At 36.9% G+C, this 19,809-nt stretch overlaps 1 protein-coding gene across 2 annotated transcripts in view; it reads left to right on the top strand.

Moving 5' to 3' along the window:
• Window positions 1–19,809, top strand: part of BANK1 (B cell scaffold protein with ankyrin repeats 1) — a 302,011-nt gene that overhangs the window by 130,932 nt on the left and 151,270 nt on the right. The gene's annotated exons all lie outside the window — the stretch shown is intronic.

Raw genomic sequence — 19,809 nt, 5'->3', positions numbered from 1 at the left:
TGCTTAAAATCATTTCTAGTATGTGATTCTTTTTCTATGTCTGTTAAATCCCCCTACCTCATTGTGTAGGTTGAAGCCCCAAATTTCAAAACACCCTTTCAAGGATATTGGTTTTGTGAGAATGCGACGAAGGGAAGGTTTTGAAGGAGGAGATACCACTTTGGTACATAAAACACGCTTTGTGTTTCTATAATCAACTTTAGAAAAGCAATTATTTTCTGTTTGTAACAAAGATATGCCCATTTAGCTCAAGAAAGTGAATTATACTTCTGACAGCTCTTAGGAATATATAATAGGCAATTATTATGCTGGTGAATATGTAAGAACTTGTCCTTAGATTCTCAAAATATAAATAATTTTATTGCCAATGAACAGTTAATAGAGAATATTGAAATGCTTCTCATCATGTATTATGACTATTAGATTAAGTTGATGTGATATTGGAGTTCTAAAACCATCGGTATTTCTGACTTTCAGAGAGCAAAATGACAACCAGTCTAACATGGATACCATCCACTATCTGGAATTACAATAGGATATCTTTGGCTTATATTTAAAATACATACAGAAATTAAGTTTTGTAATAAGATGAATAAACTAATTATTTTAATTCATGCCCTTCAAATAAGGAATAGGCATAATTTCTCCTCCTGAAAAGGTTTTGGATAGTGACTGTTTTTTCTCTCTCACATCCTCTGAATATTTATACCTTTGCTCCTGCAATAATAGCACTGCTACAAGTTGATTGGTATCATTGTCTTTAGGTGACTATTTACTCTTTCATAGTGACTGCATTCTAATTTTTCAGAGTTATGCTTGACCATTATTCTGTGAAATGTGTTAAATTATTTTATGTATACTCTCTCTTTGTGAACTGTTACATTTTCCCCGGATGTCTGTAGTAGACTTTGCCATTTAGTAGGATAGTATAGATCAATTATTTTGCAAATGCTCTATTATCATTAAGGAAGTAGCTATAGCTATTTCACAGGACAGAAGCTTTATAAGGGTACTTTGTAGCTATGGATAATTTTAGGTACAGTAATTTTGCAAGCTACCAAAGTTTTTTTGGTAAATGTGAGGTTAAGGAAATAGGAACATGACTATTAGGTTGTGACGCACATGGAAAGGGATGTTTTCTATTGATTTATTCTTCTAATTATTCTTCTAGGGATAAGGTTTATTTAAAGTAAATCTAATAGTTTTATCTGCTAGGTTAAAGTATGTCAGATAAACACATGTTGAGATTTTATACTATAAATTATAGTAGCTAGGTCTTTTTAAGGGCATATCTAAACTTTTTTTTTTTTTTTGGTCTTTTTGCCATTTTCTTGGGCTGCTCCTGCAGCATATGGAGGTTCCCAGGCTAGAGGTCTAATCGGAGCTGTAGCCACTGGCCTAGACCAGAGCCACAGCAACTCGGGATCTGAGCCACGTATGCGACCTACACCACAGCTCACAGCAACGCCAGATTGTTAACCCACTGAGCAAGGCCAGGGATCAAACCCACAACCTCATGGTTCCTAGTCGGATTCTTTAGCCACTGAGCCATGACGGGAACTCCCATATCTAAACTTAATAGGGAAAAAAATGTAGAGTCTATTTGTGTTTTCAAAATACTTTGTTTCTTTAATAATATTTACATAGCTTTGATGTTATAATCGTTTTCTGATAAATCTAAGATTTTGTCACATGTGCATTCAAATTTCCCATGAACTGTTTTTTGAGGAATTCTTGAAAGGAATAGAGATCTTTCAGTTTGAGGCTTATAATCCACCAATTGACCGTACTTCTGTACTAGAGAAATATATATTTCTCTGTCAGATGCTCATTTATTACTTTATATCCTTTTATTCTACAGTGGATTATTCCATTTAATTTAGTGTATATTAGTATATTACTAATTCTGTTCAAACAGCAGCATAGCCTGTTTAGTTTACATAGTTTTTCTTTCTTATGCGTCTAGAAGCTGATAATGGACAGTGGCTCCCTTCCCCTCCCACTGTTAGGGACATGGGAGGTGCTCAGCTTGTATTTACTCATTGATGAACAGAAGGAGAGCATCCAATTTAAGGACTTGATGGATCTCCCTTATCAATAGTATCCTTAACTGGATACCATGTTTTAAAATAATTGTTGTTCATATTCTTTCTATATTCCGGATTTTTTTTAAAGTTTAGGTTTAGAATATTCATAGAGAAATAACCCAACTGCTATCTTCAGCATTTATTTTTAATAGGCCAGCCAGCCTACAATGAATTTTAGAATTCTGGCCTTTGTTCAATATTGATGTTCAGTTAGAACTGAAGAAACTGGAACAAGTCATATAACTGCACTTGACTGCATGCATTACAAATTCATGTCTCAGTTATGCTTTTGGAGCTACTTAGCAGTCTCTTTCTAAAATCCCATTAAATGCACCACAATGGTGCATTATAGAATTTTACTCTTCCCCAAGTCCTCAAACCCAGTTTTGATGCCCTAACTCTGTAGTTTAAAACATCCTGTTAAACTCCCTTAACTCCTTCATCTTCTTTGTCAAATTTTTGTTTTTCTCCTAGTCATGGGGTCTTGGGATTGAGCCAGGGTGGATTTGATTCCTCACTTCATCAAATACCACATTTGCATCCTTGGGCATCTTCTTTCTTTTCCTCTCAGCTTCCGTTTATCTGTAAATAGGAAAAATAATTCTTCTTAGGTGTTTTTAGGACTTGATGACATAAATGTGAATACAATAAATATGTAGTAAGTCCACAATGAATGATATTGCATTCACCTTATTTCTTTTGATTTATTGTTATTCATATCAACTTGAGACCTCACCATCAATCATACTCTGTTTTCCTCCTACGTCATTCGTCTTTCCCATTATACTGACTCTTTCCTGAACAAACATGTTCAAACACATACACTCACATGCACACACTCCCAACAACTCTGCTTTCTCTTTGATCTCTTTTTCAGTTCCATAATTAACTGAAAGAATGCTTTTTCATTTCACTTATTGCTTTCCTCCTAGCATTCCAAGTTTGCATGCAGGCCACTACTGAAGCTGCTCTGTCAAAGCCATGAACAATGGATTCCATAGATCACCATTGGATTCCTCTCAGAGGTCCTTTGGCTCAACCTTTGTCCTTGGTTTCCCGATCCTGCCCTCTTCCTTAATCCCCACTGACCCTCTGTGACTTCCTTCTCTTACCTCATCGGCTGAAGTTCTTTCTACAGTCTTCTCTTAGGATTTACAAATCGGCTGTAGACCTTCCTCCTGACTTAAGGTTCCAGTTGTGGTTTACAAGCTGAATGTGTCCACATGGGTATGTTACAGACCTCTAGAACTCAGCATACCCAAATAATCATTTTCGGTTATCCTGGCTAATGGCATAATTATCTGCAATAGTGACTTGGCCTAAATTTGAAAGTCATTTTCACCTCCTAATTAGAAAGCCGAAAATGCATACACTACTTCCCATTTTTTTCAGGGGAGGAAATATATTTATAGATCAAGTACTCTGCCCAGAGTCATGCAGCTAAAATATATCTGCCTTAACCCTGATCCCATCCTCATAGCACTCCTCTCTCTCACACAGTCCTGCTCCACACCATCAATTTAGTTGCTGTATCTTAGCAGTTCTGCTTACACACCATGGACCACATGTGTTCCCTCTCTTTCATTCTCTCTGTGGCCCCCTTGGTTTGTACCTTCATTATCTCTTTTGACTGGCTGTGCTCAAAAAGCCCCTGAAGAGGTCTTCTCAGTCTTTGTGGCATCAAACCATCTCATATCAGGCTGTGTACTGAGGACCCACCAGAGCGTAGCCCAGCTTACTATTTTAGCCTCATCTTTAACTCCACACCTTGGCCTCCAAAGTCCATTTGTCCATCCTCCATTTTGTTATTTCAAGATATTCCCTTTACCTGAGAGCCCCTTCCTCCTAAATGAAATATCCTGATCTCTCAGTCATGCCCAAATCTCAGTTTGAACTTCACCTACAACAGGAAACTTTCATAGAAGGAAGCAGTAGGTGTGTACCTTCACTGTATACATTTAATCTCCATCAGAAATCTTGGCCTAATCTAGGAATATTATGTGCTAGAGACTCAGAGCATGTGCTCTGGAATCACGTACCTGGATCTAAATATTGGCTCTGCTCTTTCCAGCCATGCACTCTGAGTAAATCACTTAATCTCTCTCTGCTTCAGTTTCCTCATCTGTAAATGGGGATAAACACCTTTTTTGGTACCAATGTGATGATTAGTAAATACAAATACATGTAAAACATATGTGAGAATGCCCAACAAATAATAAGCACTCAGTAAAATTTACCTGTAATTGTGTTATTCTTCTGCTAATTAGTTTCTGAGGACCCATTATTCTGTGGGGCTTTTTCTACTTCAAAGTAAGTACTAGTGAATGGTTATTTATTTTTATTTATGTGTGTGTTTTTCATGTCTGTCTCTCCAATAGATCATGAATGCCATGAGGGAAAGGACAGTTTCATCCCTTTTGCCACAGTATCCTTAGTATCTAACACAGCTTTACACCAACACTATGGGTTCACTACTTAAGTGTTGAATGAATTAATCAATCAGTGTTGAGTATATTAAGTTTTCAGTTCCTGGAGGCAAGTCTTATGCTCTGTTTATTCCATATTCCCCATAGCATCTAGCAAAATGTCTTCCAGGTTGTAGATAATAAATGCTTATTGAATAATAATAGTAAACACTCTTATCCTAAGGAATTTTTTTTTTAAAATGCTATTTGGATAAGTTTATCCAAGATCAGAAATAAATATTATTTCCTCGTAGTTCTTTTTTTTTGTTTTTTGTTTTTTGTCTTTTTAAGACCACACCCATGGCACATGGAGGATCCCAGGCTAGGGGTCCAATTGGAGCTGTAGCTGCTGGCCTGTGCCACAGCCACAGCAACGCTGGATCCAAGCCTCATCTGTGACCTACACCACAGCTCACAGCAACTCAGGATCCTTAACCCCCTGAGTGAGGCCAGGGATCGAACCTGTGTCCTCATGGATGCTAGTCAGGTTTGCTAACCGCTGAGCCATGACGGGAACTCCAATTTTCTTGCACTTCTTTAAGAGAAGTGACTATGAGAAAATAAAATTCAGATAGAAGAAACATTAAGCAAACAAACAAAATTATTGTAGCTTCCAGGAACTTACCATTAGTGAAAGAGACATTTAAAGCTGTTCATTATCACAGTTCAAGTGGTTTTGATCTTGGCAAATATTCCAATGTTTTAGCGTCAATACCCACACTTAATCTTCTTGAGTCTCTCTTCAAATCCTCCACAAACAACTTCTATCCTTTAAGAGCTAGACTCAGGCCAACGCAATACATTAAAACATTATCCATCACATTTACCGTCATTTATCTAAATATTCAGAAGTATTTTGTGATTTTATTTTATACTGTTCTTACTAAAATTTATGTTCTTAGAAATGGAATATTGCATTTGTAAAATAGCCATCCTAGCAACAGTAGGCATTTACATGGCAGAGACCGCTTGATAAATTATGTGCGTGTTATTTTATTGCAAATGACAAGGGAGGGAAAGAAATCATATACTTCTCTTGTAGATATCAGAGAAGTAAGCAGTTTCATTTTATATTTGTTATTGTCCATTTAATAAAATACGTGGTGAATGAATAGTTGCTAAAGATGAGGATATTATTCATTGCATTTATTGATGAGCAGCATAATTATTATAAATAATTTAAATGAATGCTTTTGAATAATGGAGCTGTCATTACCACAGATTTAGGAAAAGTCTTAAAGAACATGCACATGGGTCTTCCCTGGTGGCTTTCAATATCTTTTCTTTCTTGGAGTTTAACGAGAGCTAATTTCAGTTAAGGTGATATAAAATGATAATGCAATAGTCAGTTTAAGTTAGGAAAAAAAAAAACACTCAAGGACTATTCATATACTTTACCCATCTTGCTTTTCTCAAGGTGCTTGCCCCAATTTCCCCCCCAACCCCTCAAAACTATACTTCCATGGGTATTGTTCTGACCCTTGTTACTGCTGTTTACTTCTGTGAGGAAGCAGAGTAAAAGATGAGAATCTGGGAAAACATTTTTAGGGTTATATTCTGTGTATATATCATGTAAGAGAAAATATACAGATACTCTTAGCACTTCTAGGGACTTGATGAAAATATGAAGCATTTATTATGTAGCAACATAGAGAAAAAGGCAGCAGCTGTGACATCTGTGAATAGTTCTTACCAAGAATTACAAATGGGGTTTTTGCTTGACTTTGTTAAACCAAACTAACACCATTTCAGGGAAACACTGTTTTAAGCAGTGGCATATACTGGGCTTAGGGGCCAGGAGAAATGTCTTTCCTGAGGAAATGTGTAAGGGAACACTTAATTAAAAATCAAGTATTTTCTCAGAGTAATACAGTAGGCAGAAATACCACAGACAGCTGCTTTACCCATTTCTTCCATTCTGTAAACGCCTGTTTCTTTCTCTCACTTGCCCCTCTAATCTCCCTCTTTCTTTTATTTTTTCTTTCTTTTTTTTTTTCTCCTATATACTTTTCATCTGATTTTGGAGCTCACTGGCCATATTTTCTGCAAGGGCTAAAAATCAAAACGATGAGAATTTTCGTTCTCGTGTACTTTCATTTTCTAAAATCGGAGGCACCTACACAATGTTAATGAATAATGAGTAAACTTTGATATCATGTATCTCAAGCAGCTCATCGACTAAGTGGATTTTTCCCTTTTGAATCAGTTTTCACATTGAATCAATATCAAGTAAGTATTAGATAAAATCGCCCTTCTCTTTGTGATGATGCTCCTAGGCTCAAACATCAAAGCAGCAAACTGTGTGATTAAATAAATATTATTTCTAAGTGCTCTTAAGTGGCATAGTTGGTCTTTCCTTTCTTTAAATCAGTCATGGATTCCTTCTTAGAATTAAACAACATTCTTGTAAGAAGCATATTACATCCAAAGTAGGGTAGTAAATTTTTATCAGGAAAAATCCCTTCTAGTGCTGAAGTCTGAGATTCTAAGAGATCTTGCATGTAGTGATTGCTCTTTCCTCCAGGAGGGAAATTCATCCACTTCCTGCTTCTGTAGGATCAGCACTCACAGCCAATCCTGAGGCTTCCCCCAGTGCTGTGACCCTGGTACACCAAAATCTGTTATTTTGCACCTGATAAACATCTTTTGGGATTTCTAACTTGTTCAAACCCTCTTACACTTTTCAGTTAGGGCCATGTGTGCTTTTTGGCACAAATGTTGGAGTTTTCATTGATTCCTCTCTGGTGATCATTTTGAGCACGTAAAGGCAAACAATTCAAGTCGCAACCTCTTAGGATTATCTCCAAAAGGATTCAGCTCATATTTTGTTTTTACGAAAAGCGAGGCTATCAAGTTTACAAGGAGTATGTGATAAGAAATAAAGGAGTTGAGTGTAATTTATCCTATGATAGTTGTTTGAATATATATGTATCCTCAATTTTTGGAAAGTATTCTTTATATTCACCGCAAGCCCCTCAGTACAGTTTAAGTCTCTTCCCCACTGCCCTAATCTCATACTTGATGGAAAACAGCTGGGATGGCAAATTCAGCCATAGCAAATGCATATTTTGGTAGAATTTATAATATCTCTGCTCTGGTCTTCATTGATCCAAATACTATAGCTGCTTAGAATGCAGCCGTGATCTACGAAAACAAGCAAAACATTTTTTTTGACTACCTACTGGCTCGGTACATAGGGATTTTAATGCAAAATATTTTTTTGACTACCTACTGGCTCGGTACATAGGGATTTTAATGCTTATTAAGTTTAAATCCATTGAATCCCCACAGGTAAAAGGTAGTTCATGAACGTAATAGAGAGAAGCCAGTATATAGGTGCTTACAGTGCTTCTCAGAGATAAATAATATATCATTAAGATTTTTTCAAGGTTGAAACAGTATCTCATTCTAAATAGATAATTCATTATCTTTGACATATTTGCTTCAGGTGCTGGTGCTCCCCAGTACCCTAACAAAGGTGACACTCCTGCATTTGTTGACCAAATGGTTTTCCAAGTCCTGTGGAGCCCTATGCTTTTACAACCCTTGGACTTCTGATTTCTCAGAAACCTCCCAAATCTGAGTTATTTTGTTTTTCTCTGACTCCTTTCAAGCCAATTAGCTTGTGGAGAACAGAATAGTCTAGCGCTGTCACTTACAGGCCTGCTGGTCAAAGGGGAAATGCAATTTCAGTGAGTACACAATTAATCACAAATGTTAATTAGAGCAATCAGTATTGACATTGTGGCTTTAGAGAGTGGACATCATGAAATAAACACAATGGCATTATGTTTTCAGAATAAAAGCATGCGAAGCCAAATTAATTACAATTTTATTGGAAAAATATGACTCTTGGAAATTCGTCTCTATTAATTGGCTTGAATTTCAGTCATTGATGCTTGAGAATAGACAAGGGTATTAATAGAATTCAGGGTGGACTGGCTGTAGACTTCTCCACTGATATCACTGCAACATTTCTTTTTAAAATTTGTGTAACGGTCTCTCCAGGGTCAGATTACATATGAGGTAAGTGCAGAACTATATATATATATAAATACTTTAAGGAGCATTCGTCAAATATCATAGCTCCACACCAAGAAATATGATTTCTTCTTCATCACTCCTTATGTAGCAATACCTTCCTAGTGATATATACGGATGTGAGAAATTAAAGATTATGTCTGACTTATTTTGCCTCTAAAAATGTAGTATAAATAGAATATAGATGGTACCAGTTGAAGGCTAAATTTTTGGACTTGTTTTTTAAGGAAATTAATCAGCTCTCCCTTGAGCCAGAAAATCAATAGCCTCTCCAATTTTAGTTTGGCAAGTCTATTTATTGATTGATTCCACAAATGCTTATTGAGTACCTATTGGGTACCAGGTGTTGTTCTAAACACTGAGATTTTAAAATGCACTAAAACTCTTTGTCACTATAGAACTCAAACTCTAATGGGAAAAAACGACAGGAAGCAAATAAAATTTAAGATATATAATGTATCAGATAGACATTAATTTTAAGGCAAAAAGGAAATAGGAAAAATCATTTGTATATATACACACACATATATAAATATATTAAGGAATATTCAAGAGAGCAAGTTGGCTAATGTTACTGAAGTAGAGTGAATGGGAGAAAGAGGATAGTAACAGATGAGATCAGAAAGGTAGCAGAAAGGTAGGGCCTTATAGGCAGTGGTGAGGGTTTGGGAGAAAGAGAGCCACCAGACAGTTCTGAAGAGAGACATGTTCTGATTTAACTCTCTGGGCTACTGTTTTGACAACAGCCTGTAGAGGGCAAGGGCAGGAAGGATGAGACCTCACTGGAGACTATTCTAGTATTTCAGGGAATAGCTGATGAAGTGGTAATAGCATAGACTAGGACGACAATGACAGAGATGTTGAGAAGTGGTCAGATTTGAAATATACTGGTGTTTTACAGGAAAGCCAACCAATCTACTGAGTCTTTGGCAGTGGGATACAAAAGAAATTAAGTAGTTACTAGTATCTCCAAAGATTTTGGTAGAAGCAGTGAAAAGAAGGAATTACTATGGTATTGAGAATGAGGAAGAGTGTATGAAAAACTGGTTTGCTAAGGAAGACTAGTAGTTTGGTTTGGGGCATAATAAATGTAAGATACAGAATATTCCAAAGTTTAGAAGTTAAGATGATAGGAGATCCCAGCAGAAATGAATAGCCTTTGAGGCGCGAAGAGACAGGAAATCTATTGACCTGAAAGTCTGGTGGGAAAATTATTTGATAGAGGAGATAGTGCTCAACTGTGTCAAGTGCTACTGACAGGTCAACCAAGATAAGGAAAGAGAACAGCCTTTGGACTTAGAAATGAACCTGTCAAGAGCAGTTTGCACGAAATGCATTGATGGGGGTGTTGCATCAGAGGTGAGGTAGAAGTGAGAAAGCCTTGACATGATTACAGGGTCAGTTAAGGAAGGGAGGAGTAGAATCAGGGGTAATGAGTGTAGGGCAATTCTTTAGGGTGGAAAGGTAAGCAGAGAAAAGGTATTGTAGCTAGTAGGGAACATGGGGTCAGAGGTGTTTGTTTTTCATTATATTGAAGGTTGAAACAATTACATGCTTGTAAGTTAATGAGAATGATCAATAGAAAGAGAAAAATTAATCATTCCGAAAAAGAGGAAAAGCACTGGCCAGACGCTCTCATATTTGTTAAACAGGACGAGAAAGATGGCAATGTGAATAATAGGTGTGAATGTATATATGTATATGTATGTTTACATATTTCTCCTTGAAAATAAACCATAGTAAAATCTTTTCAATACTGAAATGATGGAACGGAGATTTACTGAGAGAAGAATGAGATTAAGATACAGTTTTCTAATGAAGCAAGATCCCTGGAATATTTTGCTCTAAATTAGTTTGTCCCAAATATGTCTTATTAGCTGTTTGTGGAAACAAGAGTGAAGCATGGTTCTGTATCAGATACTCATTTCCTGACAAGTGGTTAGGAGTCCTTGCTGAAAATCTCAGGGGAGGAGACACACTCCAGCCTCCAAGTAGTCTGAGTATCTTGGAGAAAAAGTGAACTGGCAAGAGAAAATAGAGTGTTTTCATCTGTCAGATCTTAACATCCGCTCGCATTGACAAATCTTACACCCAAATCCTTGACTTGAGCCTACGGCTGAGACTGAAGCCTAAGCAAGCACCTTTCTCTCTTTATTAGTGTTTAATGTGCTTTTCTTGGGACTGCCGAGTCCACTTATTCAAATCTGGCTCTCACTAAAACATCAGTAAGCCAATTAATCCATTTCCTTAATGAGAACTCTCTATTACAAGAATGGGTAACTGCATAGATTTATATTGAATCCATCAATCTTGCATTTGGTGGGGAGAATGCCAATTATCCGAGCAATCTGGTTCATTACTGCAGTATTGGACCGCGTTGCTGAACTAGCCTGCAGCTCCATTACAGTAGCACTGTGGGGGCGGCAGGCTTGGGACGGATTATTTGTTGAAGACCTGTTATGTAATAGGTTGAGCTGGAAGCTTTGTGCACATTCCCTCAGTCCACATTCTCCACTTGTCTCTGAGGGACTGCTGCTTATTTTACATTTGGGGAAAGTGAGACTCAGAAGTTGGAGAGTTAGTAACTGTGGAGCCAGAATTTTCATCAAGTGACCTCCAGCAGAAGATGTCTAGCCATAAAAATGATAACCTGCTAACTTAAGGGTCTTACTGAATGAAATTTGTAATGATTAGAATAATTCTTTCCAATTTTAGAATAGCTTTAGGAGTGGAAGAAAAAGGAAATAGATTTTGTATCAGCACAGAGGGAGGCAGAGTGACCTAAATTTAATAATAAATAGTGACTGACCCAGGTTCTCACCTCCCATCTTCTTAGATGTTCTTTCCTTGACCATCCAAACTTATGTCCAGATCATGCTCCTAAATAGAATGTCAGCCTCATCGTTATATTACTGTCATCATAAACATTCCCAAATATTTACTGAGCACTCATTCTGTTGCTAATATGATAGGGTTGTTAGGGAAGGAGAAAAGAGAAAACTCTGTAATTGTATTTCTCTCTGAAATCTACTTCATCAAGTATCAGGTTGTAAGGTTCAAAATGTGTATATGAAAAATCTTTGGATTTTGCAAAGCTTTTGTGATATTTTTAGAGTTATTATCACCATTTTTAAACTTCCTCATGAACATATTTTAATATTTCAGTCACTTTGTGGGTGAATTATTTTAATGCTTAGTGTTTCTAACTAAAAAATATGTATATGTCACATGAATTTGCCATCTTATGAACTTTTCTTTCCTAATTAAGATATGACTCCTGAAGCAAATGTAGAAAATAATATTCAGGAGTTCCCGTCGTGGCGCAGTGGTTAACGAATCCGAATAGGAACCATGAGGTTGCGGGTTCGGTCCCTGCCCTTGCTCAGTGGGTTAATGATCCGGCGTTGCCGGGAGCTGTGGTGTAGGTTGCAGACGCGGCTTGGATCCCGCGTTGCTGTGGCTCTGACGTAGGCCGGTGGCTACAGCTCCGATTCCACCCCTAGCCTGGGAACCTCCATATGCCGCAGGAGCGGCCCAAGAAATAGCAACAACAACAACAACAACAACAACAAAAAGACAAAAAAAAAAAGAAAATAATATTCATCCCATTTTTTCTTAAATACATTAAACTGTAACATCCCTTCAGACATAATAAAATGAGCATGTTTATTATGTTTTATTTTAGTCTGTCTTTTTACTTAAGTCAATAGCGGTCTTCAATTTCCAGAGAAATTCACGTGGCAATAATTTGAGTAATAGTGATCGGCATTTAGCAATAATTAGCTACTGTTGGAAGCCCTTCCTGTCGCTTAAATTCTAGTTGATCATGGAGAGATAGTAAATGAATAAACAAATGAGGTAGTTTCAGAAATTGATAAATACTGTGAATATTTTAAAGATTAAAATTCTAATGAACTCTATTCATAAAAAAGAATGGAAATTTACCATGCTTAATATCACATGTGTTATAAATATAAATCTCTTCTTTTTGGTTCTTGTTTTATTAAAATGTAGTCGATTCACAGTGTTGCATTAGTTTCAGGTATACAGCAAAGTGATTCAGATATACGTACCTAAATAACTTACTTTTTAAAGATTCTTTTCAAAATATTGAGTATAGTTTACAAAATATTGAGTATGGTTCCCTGTGCCATACAGTAGATTCTTGTTAGTTTTCTGTTTGTATAATAATGTAAATATGTTAATCCTAAACTTCTAAGGAAACCTCTATTTAATGTTAGGTTTTATGACACTTCATCAAAAAATCACTCATTAATATAACATATATTAATAAATTCATGCCTAGAATCTATTTCTTTTATCACACTATATATTTGATGAGAGTATCTCAGAGTTTATAATTACATATTAATGTATGTGGGTATTTACTTAATATCCCTCCCACCAAAGTATAAATTCCACAAATGTGGATGTTTGGTCACCATTGTATCTGCCATGCCCAGATACAGTGACTGCCTCAGAGTAGAAGCTCTCTCCCTCACACACACACACCCACCCCATATGTACCCATATGTGCATTGTGCATATATGTTGCATAAAAGAATGAATTCTTTATAAAATATTAAATATGTACTATATTTTGGACATTGTTATATTTATAGGAGTATAAGAGAGACTAATCACTCCTCTTGGGAATGCACATTTAAATAGGGAGATAGACAATAAATAAAGGAACAAATATTCTTTATCTCCTTCTTCAAAATTCTACCATAAATTTTACTTCCCATATTCAGTCTCTAGGAAGCCGTTAAGTACTTTAGAAAAAAAGAGCAGGTTACTGTAAAAATCAGAAATAATAAAATTAGCAAAAAGTTATACAGAACTTTGTTTAAGCTGGTAGCAATTTTTACTTCTTTATGTTAACAGCTCTGTTTTATTATCCCCACTCACTGCTTAGGGAATGAAGCACAGAGTGGTTAAGTGACTGCCTAGAGTCACACAGCTGGTAGGAGGTAGAGCTGGGATTTGAATCTAGGCAGTGTAGATCTAGCTTTTCTGCTATACAAAGCACTAGACTACATCACAATACTTAGGAAAGACCCACCTAACCTGTTTTCTCTAACAGCTTATCCTACTATAGATCTGACAGATGATCTTTCTGCATAAAATTACTGCAATATATCATGTAGCATTCAGTTCCGATAGGTCCAGATTCAGTTTCATGTGTGTTCTATGCAGATGGACTGAAGTGCCTCTAGAGAAAAAGAAGACACCAAATTCTGGTCAAATTAAATTAGCATAGGGCTGTTACATGCTTAACTTTCTACCACTATCCTTTACTCTTTTCTTGAACTATTTTATCACTAGTTTTATTAACTTTCAAGAGTATTGTGATGGTTAATTTTATGTTAGCTGGATCTTGGTGTGCCTAGATACTTGATCAAACAGCAAATGGGTGTTTTTAAGTGCGATTAGCATTTGAATTGAGGGACTGAATAAAGTAGGTTGCTCTCCCTAAAGTGTGTGTGGGGGGGGGCTTATCCAATCACTTGAAGGCCTGAATAGAACAAAAAGACTTTCCTTTTAATTGAAACATCACATTGAAACACCAGTTCTTTTGGGGCCACAAGCCTACTGGCCTTCAAAGTGGAACTACACCTCCAGCTGCACCATTGACTTCCTGGCTTTCCATCTTGCTGACTCACCTACAAGTCTTGGAGTTGCCAGCCTCCATAATCGTGTGAGCCAGTTCCTTATAATAAATATCTTCCTTTGTATAGGTACATCCTTTTGATTCTGTTCTCTGGAGAACCCTGACTAAAACAAGTATTAATTTTAACTCTCTGTGATTTTTTTTTTTTTTCTGAATCCCTTAATGGTACAAATCAAGATGAGGAAATAATCTTGAGTGCTAGATTAATCCTATCATGTTACCATGTGCAGTTGGGGCTGTAATCAGATGTTGAGTTCTTCACATGGTAAGAGAGGGCTAGAGTTCTAGAGATAAAGTCAGAGATACATAGAGCCCAGAAAGTAGAAAAAGGAGCAGGTGAGCCACAGGAGAAATAATATAAATTCATGGCAATTCAGAAGTAGCTAACTACATCTTCTTAATCCATCTGTCAGTGAACATTTAGGTTGTTTCCATGTTTTGGCTATTGTGAGTAGTACTGCAGTAAACATGCAGGTGCATGTGTCTTTTTCAAGGAAAGTTTTGTCTGGATATGTGCCCAAGAGTGGGATTGCTGGGCCATATGGTAGTTCTATTATAGTTTTCTAAGGTACCTCCATACTGTTTTCCATAGCGGTTGTAGTGATTTACATTCCCACCAACAGTGCAGGAGGGTTCCCTTTTCTCCATACCCTCTCCAGCATTTGTTATTTGTGGACTTATTAATGAAGTTAAGTCACAGAGAGAAAGACAAATACCATATGATATCACTTATATCTGGAATCTAATATACGGCACAAATGAACCTTTCCACAGAAAAGAAAATCATGAACTTGGAAAAGAGCCTTGTGGTTGCCACAGGGGAGGGAGTGGGATGGACTGGGAATTTGGGGTTAATTGATGCAAATTATTGCCTTTGGAATGGATAAGCAATGAGATCCTGCTGGGTATCACTGCGAACTATATCTAGTCACATATGATGGAGCATGATAATGTAAGAAAAAAGAATGTATATATGTATGTGTAACTGGGTCACCATACTGTGCAGTAGAAAATTGTCAGAACACTGTAAACCAGCTATAATGGAAAAGATAAAAATCATTATTTAAAAAAAAGAGTAGCTAACTAAAATTGTTCTAGGAAAATATCATGGAAAACAGTTAAAATGTTCTCTTAAAAGAAAATGTAGTTTGTTTAAGATCTTTGTAGAGATTTTCAAGTACCTCCTAGGAGGTGTTTGGGAAAGTGGGGGAACCTATTTTAATGCCTAGAGTTTTACTGCCCATCAGTAGAGAGATAAAGAATGGGCTTGTCCAAAATGCTAGTGGAACTTTTCTTAAGAAATACTAGCAAAGATTTTCCGTTAATCACCCTCTAACCTCAGCAGACATAAAATTCAACTTTTTCTCCACATTCTCTCTGATTTCCTTAACCCTTTGGTAAATAGATTAAATAGAATTGAAACAATGGCCATAATGAGTATGTTTTTGTTAAGTGTGTGAATTTTCTATGTATGTCTTATTAAAACTGGGGCACATTAAAATTCTTAAGTTTATTTGATCAAAAATCGGTTCCAATCAGGCAGTACCAAAGCAGAAGCAGTTAGGAACACTCCACTGATAGGATGTGGAGGAAATGCTTTTACAGAGAAAGGCAAGGAAATTATTAAGTGGGTATAGCTTAAAGATGAGTTGGCAGAGTGTGACTGGTTGTCCTTAGGTTTTGATTTCATACCCTTGAAGTTAGGATTTGCTTTGCCAAAAGTAAGGCTACAGTGGTATTAGAGACACCTCGGTATTATGACCTTCTTTAATTAATTTCACAGTCTGTATGTGTTCATAAAATTTCTCTCAGGTCCTCTGACAATGAAGTCAAAATTTGGACTTTTCTGCAGGGACATTTTTTATGGATTCAGATTAGTTGCTTTGTTGAAATTCAATTTCCTAACTATTTATATATTAAATGTTCTAATAAATTTTCGTATGTCAGAAAGTGGAGGAGTTCCCGTCGTGGTGCAGTGGTTAACGAATCCGACTAGGAACCATGAGGTTGCGGGTTCGGTCCCTGCCCTTGCTCAGTGGGTTAATGATCCGGCGTTGCCGGGAGCTGTGGTGTAGGTTGCAGACGCAGCTCGGATCCCGCGTTGCTGTGGCTCTGGTGTAGGCTGGTGGCTACAGCTCTGATTAGACCCCTAGCCTGGGAACCTCCATATGCCGTGGAAGCGGCCCAAGAAATGGCAAAAAAGAAAAAAAAAAAGAAAGAAAGAAAAGATAAAAGAAAGTGGAAGGCTCACATTTTGCAAAATACAGTGACCACCACCATCATTGCCATAAAGTACAGCTTGAACAGCTTTGAATGTAAAACTGAAGATGAAATTACAGCTGATGTTGTAATACTTGTCACCCACTAAATGGTAATTTCTTCTTTTAATGAGCTATCTCTTCTCCATATCAGTGACATTTTTATGTTCTTGAAAGAAGAATTAAGGTGAAGCCAGCCATTCTTCCAGGAAATACATCCATGTACCAGAGGAATTAAAGCATAAAGGTGTTGTTTTTTTTTTTTTTTTTCAAATAGAATTAAGCCCATCCCTCAAATATAGATAAGAAGCAAAATAATAGACTTAGTGGATGGGTAAAAATTACATGATAAGACTATGAAACTATGAGATTAGAATAATCATTAAAATAGATCTGGTAAAGGTGTTTCTATAGGGCTATCTGATAGTATTTATTGTCTTTTTCCTGTGATTTTTAAATGGCCTATGATGCCATAAATCATCTGGAAAATATACACTGAAAAATATTCTTGCTTCCACAATTTATGCTGTGAATTATACTGTAAACTCTCTTCCCATTCAAATGCAAGTGTGAGTTCTAGCCATACTGATGCTAGAATAATTGCCAAGTGGCTATCATGAAATTCATCAAAAACAATGGTCCATGGTGGAGATAGGGATATAGAAAGTGAAATTATTTGGAGAAACTAGTGGAAACAAGATTTAGAGTTTTATTCATGTCGGTAGCATAGTCAGTGATCAGAGAAGAGTCAGGTAAGGAAAAATAAAGAGTTAAGCATAAGAGCACCTACTGGGAATAATTTATTTTCCAGAGAAAACAAGTCAGTTGAAGAAAAACATATTTAAAAAGGTGCAAGATTTTATGGGGCTATAGCATCAGCACCTCTGACTTAATAAAAAGGGTTGTTAAATCTGTACCTTAATAAGAAATGTGTGTGTTTCCCAAGGCAACAGTTCTCACTGCTGTGTTGCAGTCTCTCCACAAGTATATCATCAAATTTTGAGCCCCATGTATTTTAAAAACTGATTTAGCATATATGGTATTATACTGATAACTTTCAAAGAGAATATTGAGCCAAGTAATACAATGCAGTATAGAGACAGAAACAGCCTACTGCAAAAGTAAGAGTAAAGGAAGTAACATCGAGAGCCTACCAATGGAAGGTCAGATATTTATTGAAACAGTGACAATTCTTCCTTGTCTGTTTCATGAAGAGCTGGTCAGAGCAGGAAACAGCTCCCCTCAGACTTTATGACAGTGCTGAAAGGTTACCAAATGGATAGTTGCATGACTGGACACTTTTATAAACTCTATGGGACACTGTCATTTTGCAGTCAGGATCCTCCTGTAATAATTGCTGGCTTATTTAGAGTGATTGGGGTCTTTTTTATGCATACCAGTTTGTGGCCAAAAAAGCTGGTGTCTGAAAATGTGTCTCACTGCAACTACATAAATATTGTGAATCCTGCCTTAGGGCCTGGATACCACCAGCAAGCTGCCCAGTGTAAATGTGAAGCCAAAAGACAAAGTCAGAGCCATGGGCACAACAATAGGATCTTTTTTTTTTTTTTTTTTTTTCCCGCTAGGAAGAAGGCCAAGCATGCATTAACATTTACTGTGGTGGAGCTTCTAGAACAAATGACAGAACCATCATTAGCAGCATTAAGAGTCTGGCGAACATGGCTTTATAGTCAACAGAGTAGACTGTTGCCCTACAACTTGTTTAAAATGGCTCTTCTGATATCTCTCTACCCAGTAGTAACTACATGAGTAAGACAGAGTTGTGTATGTGATTATAGCTGAAAGGCTATAATAGGAAACAGAAGGTTAAGAGGAGTAAGGAGGAAATGATTCGATCCTGGCACCCTTTGAAGGAGAAACTCTTGTTGTCTTTGATGAGCAGGAAAGAAAGTTGCGAGCAGTGAGAGCCTCCATCACGAGTCTCCCAACTGAATCCTAGAAACCAGGGTCACTCCTTTGTTTTAGGTTTATGAAGAGATTTTTAAATGTCATTTCTGTCAAAGCAAAACAATCAAAGTTTAGGAAGCCTTCCTGGCTGATGTAGACATTGGGCTTATGCCCATGGCTTAAAACAATGGGACAAAATCTAAGACAAACTCACCTGCAAACTCTAGAACAATTTACCAATAAGTTAAAGATTCTGTGTGTAGCATAAGAGGCACTACTGTGACTGAGCTGATGTCATAATGCCACTTTAAAGTAACTTTGCTGGGGGAACCTCTTCCAGATTTCGCACGTATTCACCAATACCACAGTTCCTCATCATCCACTCAGTTTATGAGCATGTTTACCTAACCTTTTCACAATCAGGACCATGGCTAACTCCCTCACCTTCTTTGGGAGCTTGCTAAAATGTCATCTCACTGAAGGTTGCTTTGACCACTCTGCTGAAAACTGCCAACCCCAAAACCCTTTCACCTGAAATTCCAATACTACTTTATTCTGCTCAGCTTGCCCCCTTTCTATAGAACTTACCACTTTCTGAAATACTACATAGCAGTATTTATTATCTACCTCCATTGTCTTTCTTCCTCCACCAAGAGTATAAGTATTATGAAGACAGGAATCTTTGCTTTGTTGGTTTGGCTTTTTTAAATTATTGCACTTAAAAAATCTTTCTAGGAGTTCCTGCTGTGGTGCAGTGTGTTAAGGATCCAGTATTGTCTCTGCAGCTGTCAGGTCACTGCAGAGGTGCAGGTTCAATCTGTGACCAAGCACAATGGGTTAAGGATTTGGCACTACCACAGCTACGGCAGGTCTCAGCTATGGCTTGGATTCTATCCCTGGCCCAGGAGCTTCGATGTGCCACAGTTGTGGAAAAAAAAAAACAAAAAAACCAAAAAACTTTCTAAAGTTGTAAAAAGAAATTATCTAAATTAGCATAGTAAAATTGAACACCCATGCTGAAATTCTAAAAGCAAAGAAATGAAAAAGTTATAAGAAAAGTTCTTAAGGAGTCAATCAGGAAAACAGCTGTGTCAGAAAATTGCTTCGTGGATGTAAATTGAAATGTAAATCTTTTGTGAGCTGTTAATTTTCTGAAAAATACATTTGGCTCATTAGTGGGGCACTGGGACTACTGATTAGCTGAGTAGAGAGAAATATACCATCAATGCCTTAACCCAAAGCCCATAATCTACTTTTTGAGAAGGTATCTGTGTTAATTTTTTAAATGCTTTATCAAGATAAAGGAGTGGGGGGAGGGGCAAGAGAAAAGGGTTATTCCTCAAATTCAACACATTTTTTATTCAATTTATCATCAA

This window comes from Phacochoerus africanus, chromosome 10 (assembly GCF_016906955.1).
Source record: "Phacochoerus africanus isolate WHEZ1 chromosome 10, ROS_Pafr_v1, whole genome shotgun sequence".
NCBI classification, from domain to species: domain Eukaryota; kingdom Metazoa; phylum Chordata; class Mammalia; order Artiodactyla; family Suidae; genus Phacochoerus; species Phacochoerus africanus.
This window is presented reverse-complemented; position numbering and strand designations above follow the sequence as displayed.